The sequence below is a fragment of the Rhinolophus ferrumequinum genome, chromosome 13, assembly GCF_004115265.2.
Source record: "Rhinolophus ferrumequinum isolate MPI-CBG mRhiFer1 chromosome 13, mRhiFer1_v1.p, whole genome shotgun sequence".
Classification (NCBI taxonomy): Eukaryota; Metazoa; Chordata; class Mammalia; order Chiroptera; family Rhinolophidae; genus Rhinolophus; species Rhinolophus ferrumequinum.
Window position 1 is genome coordinate 65644677 of NC_046296.1, and position 6206 is coordinate 65650882.

Sequence of the window (6206 nt, forward strand, 5' to 3'; positions counted from 1 at the left end):
ATGCTGAGAAGGCAACAAGTGGGGCCAGGGTTCTGTCAAGCGCTTGTTCCTCCCAGGCGAGGCCAGGTCTAGTTGGGCAAAGGGCTTGAGTAACGTGACCTCCGACTTCTTTCCGTTTCCTCGGGTCCTCCACCGCACCTTTCCTGACCTGTAACTTGCCTGTTTCTTTAGTTTTTGTTCTTGTCTCCCCATCAGGGGGAACCCTCCCAAGGTTAGGGAGCTTGTTTAACTCAGGTGAACCCCCCAGTGCCGGCTCACTGCAGGCACACAGTAACTATTGGTTGAATAAGTGAATAAAGGTGGGCACCTACTGGGTGCCACACCACCCTCAGCCCCCATCTATCCTGCAGATACCTCTAATTCAGTATCTTTGAATCTGAACTCATATTCTATCCAAATCTGGATTTCTCACCTCCAGATACCTCAAAATGCCAGGGTCATCTTTGATCCCTCCCTTTCCTGCACTTGCTTCTTTCTTCCAATTACTTCCTGCCCTTCTTCCTAAATATCTCTCAAACTATTAACTTTTCTCTGTCACCCACTCCTGCCTTTGTCTGCGGAACCAACCTCTTTCACCTGAATTACTGAAGCTGTCTCCCGACAGGTCTTCCTAGCTCCAGCCTCACCACCTACAGTTTGCTCCTCATCTCACTGACAATGATTTTCCAGAAGTAGAGGTGGTACCAAACCCATTATTCAAGCTCTCAGTGGGAATCCACACAGCTCCGACTGGGGACTGAATCTCACTGCTTAGACAGAAATCTATGACTCCACATAAACAGGCCCCAGCCAGAGCTTCCTGCATCATTTCCAACCAGTTCTTCAAATAAAGAACCCTTTGCACATGGTGTCCCTTCTATGTGGAACACCCCAACCCTTCTCCACTTTTACTCTGTACGACTGCAGTGTGACTCCTCAGGGAAGACTTTCCTGAATGGCAGACAGCAGGGCCACTCAGCAGAATGCTAAGCACAGGGCTTTGGAGTCAGACCTGGATCCAAATCCTAACTGCCACTGTGGCCAAGTTATGGCTGCGCTGGCCGTGTCTCATTTCTGTGGAGTAGGAGGTGGCAGCAGCTCTCCAGGAGGCTGGCACCTGAGCTTCTCTTGCCTCAGCTTCTGTTTCTGCTCCTTGGAGAGCAGAAATGGCTGGAAACTTGGGCAGCACACTGGCTCAGGGCTTGTCAGGCATAAAGCCCTATTCTTCCCACGACTAGCCCATGTTGCAGACGGACAGGTCTTCACTCATGCTGGTCTGTCCTCCCTTCTCCCCCACCTCTACCCAAACACCACTTTCCCAGAAGGCTTTCTGCACACGCACGTGCACACACACACACACACCAGGTTGTGGTTGCTGCCAAACCCCAGATTCTGGACCTGCCTGTAGCAGAAGGATATTGACATGTTTGTAAACTAAAGACAGTTATAGGTCATTCACTCAGACATTACTGAGGCCCTCATCCGCACCAGGTGTTACACATCTTCCGGCAGAGCAAAGACTGGCAGGTAGACTGAACATGGACACAGAAACTCCTCCATAAAGTAGAGCAGGATGCCACTTGATAGGCTGCCACCACTGTCTCCTGTCCTTCCAGAGAGAGTCTATGTATACGCATGCATACTGTGCATGCATACTGTAACGCTAAGGATAGTGTTCTGTGTACCTTCTGAACCTTGTTTGCTGACTTCTCAACATGTCTTGGTGGCTATTATATATCAGTACACAAAAAGCAACCTCATGCCTTGTAATGGTTAAATAATATCATATAGATGTGTCAATTTATTTAACCACTACTACTTAAGTCGCCAGGGAGGTTAGGTTGTTTCCAGTTTGTCAGGACATGGTGTCCACATATCGTTTGTTCACATGCAAGGATAACTGTAGGATCACTTCCTGGAGCTGGAATTGCTGGATCAACTGCTCTATATTTCTTTCCTTCCTTTATTTTATTATTTTTATTATTATTATTATTATTATAGTTTTGGTTTTTGAAGAATTTGAAGTATAGCACAGATACAGGAAAGTGCAAAAACTTAAGTGTACAACTCAGTGAATTTTCACAAGGCGAACACACTTATGTCACCAGCACCCAGATCAAGAAAGAGAATATTAGAATCCTGACGCCCCCTCCATGATGCCCGCCCACGATAACCCTTATCATGACACCACATTCCTTTCACCTGTATTGAAACTTGTACAAAGATAATTATATAGCACATTCTCTTTTGGGTCTGTCATGTAGTTGCATCCAGGTGAAATGCATTTATTCTCGTTGCTGGAGAAGATGCAGTGTACTGGCTGGTTCTTCTGTTGGTGGCCATCAGGGTAGTGTCCAATCGGGGCTGTTATGAATAAAGCTGCTATGACAATTCTGACACACGCATATGTGCATTTTTGATTTGGAAAGATTGTCAAACTACCCTTCCAACGTGCTTGTGTGCCCACTGATCCCACCAACAATGGGCTGCACAGCCAGTTCCCCATTTCTTTACTAATGTGGGCCTTCTGTCCTTTACCACGCTAAGTGGGGAAACAATGAGAATTCCTAATACTATTTTGTAATTCTTTGATGGAGTTTACTTGAGAGTTTTCGTATATGTAAAAGCCATCTTGATTTCTTTTTCTGTGGACTTTGGAAGGAATTTTAAATGACAGTAGAGAAACTTGAGCATGTTTATATGCTGAAGGGAAGGGGGTCAGTGGAGAAAAACGGATGATGCAAGAGAGAGAGGGAGGGGCCGACGGTGGAAAGAGGCTGGAGGGGGTGTGTTGGGGGGGGGGCACACACAGGAGAGCTGTCCCTGCTCAGGATGGAGGACAGGGGAGGGAAGATTAGACGGCTGCAGATCCAGGAAGATTCTGGATAGGAGAGAAGTTAAGGGTGCTCACGGGAGCATAAGCCATCGGGGAGGAGGCCCTGGTGAGGTGAGAAAGCTTTGGACTCAAAGAGAAACATGTCAAGGACTTGGCCAGGGAGGGTGACAGCAATTGCCCACTGCACTGAAGACCCAGTCAGAAGGTTGGTGTGACCCTGGACAGAGAACTGGGTTTTTTTTTTGTTTTGTTTTTGTTTTAAGATTTTATTGGGGAAGGGAACAGGACTTTATTGGTGAACAGTGTGTACTTCCAGGACTTTTTTCCAAGTTAAGTTGTTGTCCTTTCAGTCTTAGTTGTGGAGGGCGCAGCTCAGCTCCAGGTCCAGTTGCTATTGCTAGTTGCAGGGGGTGCAGCCCACCATCCCTTGCGGGACTCAAGGAATCAAACTGGCAACCTTGTGGTTGAGAGCCCACTGGCCCATGTGGGAATTGAACCGGCAGCCTTCAGAGTTAGGAGCATGGAGCTCTAACCACCTGAGCCACCGGGCCAGCCCTGAGAACTGGGTTCTTAACCTAGCTCCTGATGTTAAACTCCTGGGTCACCCGGGGCATATCTGTTTGTCATCTTTGAGCCTCAGTTTTCTGACCTGCTAAGTGGAGTTGGATTAGCTTTGTGATTTGAATCAGTCCTGAGCTATGGCCCAGTTAATTTTCATGGATTTGCTTTGAATAAGAAAAATAAGGACAAAGAATGCATTTTGTCATGTAGTTCAGTACAATTTAAGGACTATCATTTATTCAGAGATTATATCTTCCAAATCCTTTCTTGTTAGAATGTCCTGTCTTTTATGAAAAGTTGGTGATGGCAGATGCTGCATAATGCCCGAACTTATGAAAGCAAAACATTGGCAACCCAATGGCAGACCCCCCAATTTGTTCTGAAATTTTGTGGTCAGTGAAATGCCCAAATCTGGGAATCTCTGGACTAGATGTTTTTTGGAGGTCTGTTCCATCTCTGGTAACCATAGTTCTATAAGGGCTGGTCTCCTTTTCACACTGAACTCGGAGGAGCTGATTTCAGGCCTAGTCTGAAACAGACAGTTGGCACAGACTCCACTTCACTCTGCCCTGGGCCTGGCAGCTGCTGAGAGGCGAGGACCCACAGCAGGCAGACTCTCTCCTCCTCCAGACCCTCAGCACCCCTCACAGGTTGCAGACAGGCTGGCCCAGACCTTGGTGAATATTCAGCCTTTGGTCAGAGCTCAGCTGTGGAGCCAAAAAGAATAAAGCAAGGCTAGGGGCTATCCTCGCCCCATCTGCCTGCCAGGCTGGGCGGGAGGGTCAGGGAGCGCTGACTTGAGAGGGAGAGCTGGCTGCCTGGGTCCAGCCCATCCTTCCTGCCTTTCTCTTTCTCCCTGGGTTGGGTTCACTGGGATGGAAGCTGCACAAGGGCCAGGATATGCTGTGAACTAACTAGTTGCTTGACTGGTGGTCTAAATGACTTAATAAATGACTGACTAGTGAATGGATTATTGAATCACTGACCCACCAATCCCCTAGCTGTTGAGTGATTAATCCACTGCCTGGCAGGGGGCATCCATCACTCCTAACACCCCAGGACTCCTGTCTCCTTCCCCTGGGGGTACTGGTGGTGGGAAGCAGAGGGGCTTATAGAGGTGGTTGAGGCACATACCATCCAGAACAACCTGTTTCCTTTATAGATGGGGAAACTGAGGCCTAGCAAGTCCACATGGAGCCATTTCGCTCAGGAGAGAAATAATGATACTCTCTGCGATATGTTTGAGTTACAAAGGAGGTTCAGCGCAACATTTATTAAACACCAAACGTGGGCCAAGAGTTGCGTGACATGTTAGCTCTTCATCCCTTTTTATCCTCTGATTTTCAACCCCACTTTACGGATGAAGAAACTGAGGAATAGAGAGGTGAAGTAGCCTGTCCATCATCACTGGCTGGTGCGGGTGGAGCCAGGATCCCTCTCTCCTACACAAGTCCAGGGCTTCTTTCTCCCAACTGTCTTCCAGAAAAACGGGCGCTACGAACATTGTGATCTCTGCGAGTGCACCTGTGGCAGCTCCCAGTAGCCACAAGGAGATGGTCAGCTCTCTGTCCCTCCCAGGAATGGGGAAGGAAGGAAGCGCTGCTTTGTTGCTGCTGTTGCCGAGCAGCTCTCCACGCCAATACTGGGGCTGCCTCCTGGCTGCCACGCACTACCTTCTGTGTGTCACCAGAACAGGGTGCAACTTCTCTGTATGTTGTGTTCTTAAACCTTCCAAGAGGGAGAACTAGGTTGTGTCAGTGGGTCAGGCTCACGGTAAAGGGGCCATGTAGCCCCCAACCTGAAACTTTTGCTAAAGGAAATCTCTAGGATGGGGCTGGGGATACAGTGGGCCCCTGGAGGCTTCTCTGGGGGGACTGGTACGTGGCAGGAACACCGGCAGGACAACCTGTGGGAGGGGAATGAGAGCCCTACTATGTGCTCGCCGATAGGGGATCATGGAGGAATAAGACCAACCCTGACCTTTAGGTCCCATCGTTTGGCAGGAGAGACGGACCCACCAACAAGGGGATGTGCTTACCCCAAGGGTCATGCTGGAGGCACAGGGACAGGGACACACAAGAGACCTGACACCCCCTGCCAGTGACCGGGGGCGGTTTCCCACAGGGGACATCACTGGAGCCGGTATTAAGGGACAAGTAGGAGTGATTTTTCATCCAGAGAACGGAGGTGACTTCAGTATTGATAACACATGGCACCACCTGTGCATATACAGTGGGTGCCTGATTGATCTAAATAAGCCCCGGAAAAGACCTGTGACAGCATCCAACCCAGCACTGTCAAACGTGACAGCGTCACAATCCCCTGGGGGCATGTTAAAACGCAGACTGCTGTGCCCACCCCAGATTCAGTAGGTCTCTGACAGAGTCTGAGAAGTTGCATTTCTAACAAGTTCCCAGGTATTGCTGATACCACTGGTCCAGAGACATGGCCGTGCCCATGAACACTGCTGATCTAGTCCAAACCCCTCAGTTTGTGGGAAGAGAAACAGACCCAGAGAACAGAAGCAACTTGGCCAAGTCACCCTCTGAGTGTAAGCAAAGACAGCCAACAGCCCATGCCTCCAGATGGACTCCAAACTCAGTGTCTCCTCCGCGCCACAGGCCCCCTGGATGGATGCCCCAGGGCCGCTGTCCTCAGATCAGATCAGCCAGAGGAGCAAGGCTTTGGAGGCCAGCGGGGTGTTGGGCAACAGCACGCACTATCTGCTGGCCTGCGAGGGCAAACTTCCAAGTGTCCCCGTGGCCGCCCGGCCCTTCTGCTCGGCCAAAACGCTTGCAACTGTGTGTGCTGCCAGCTTGGCTTCCCCAGT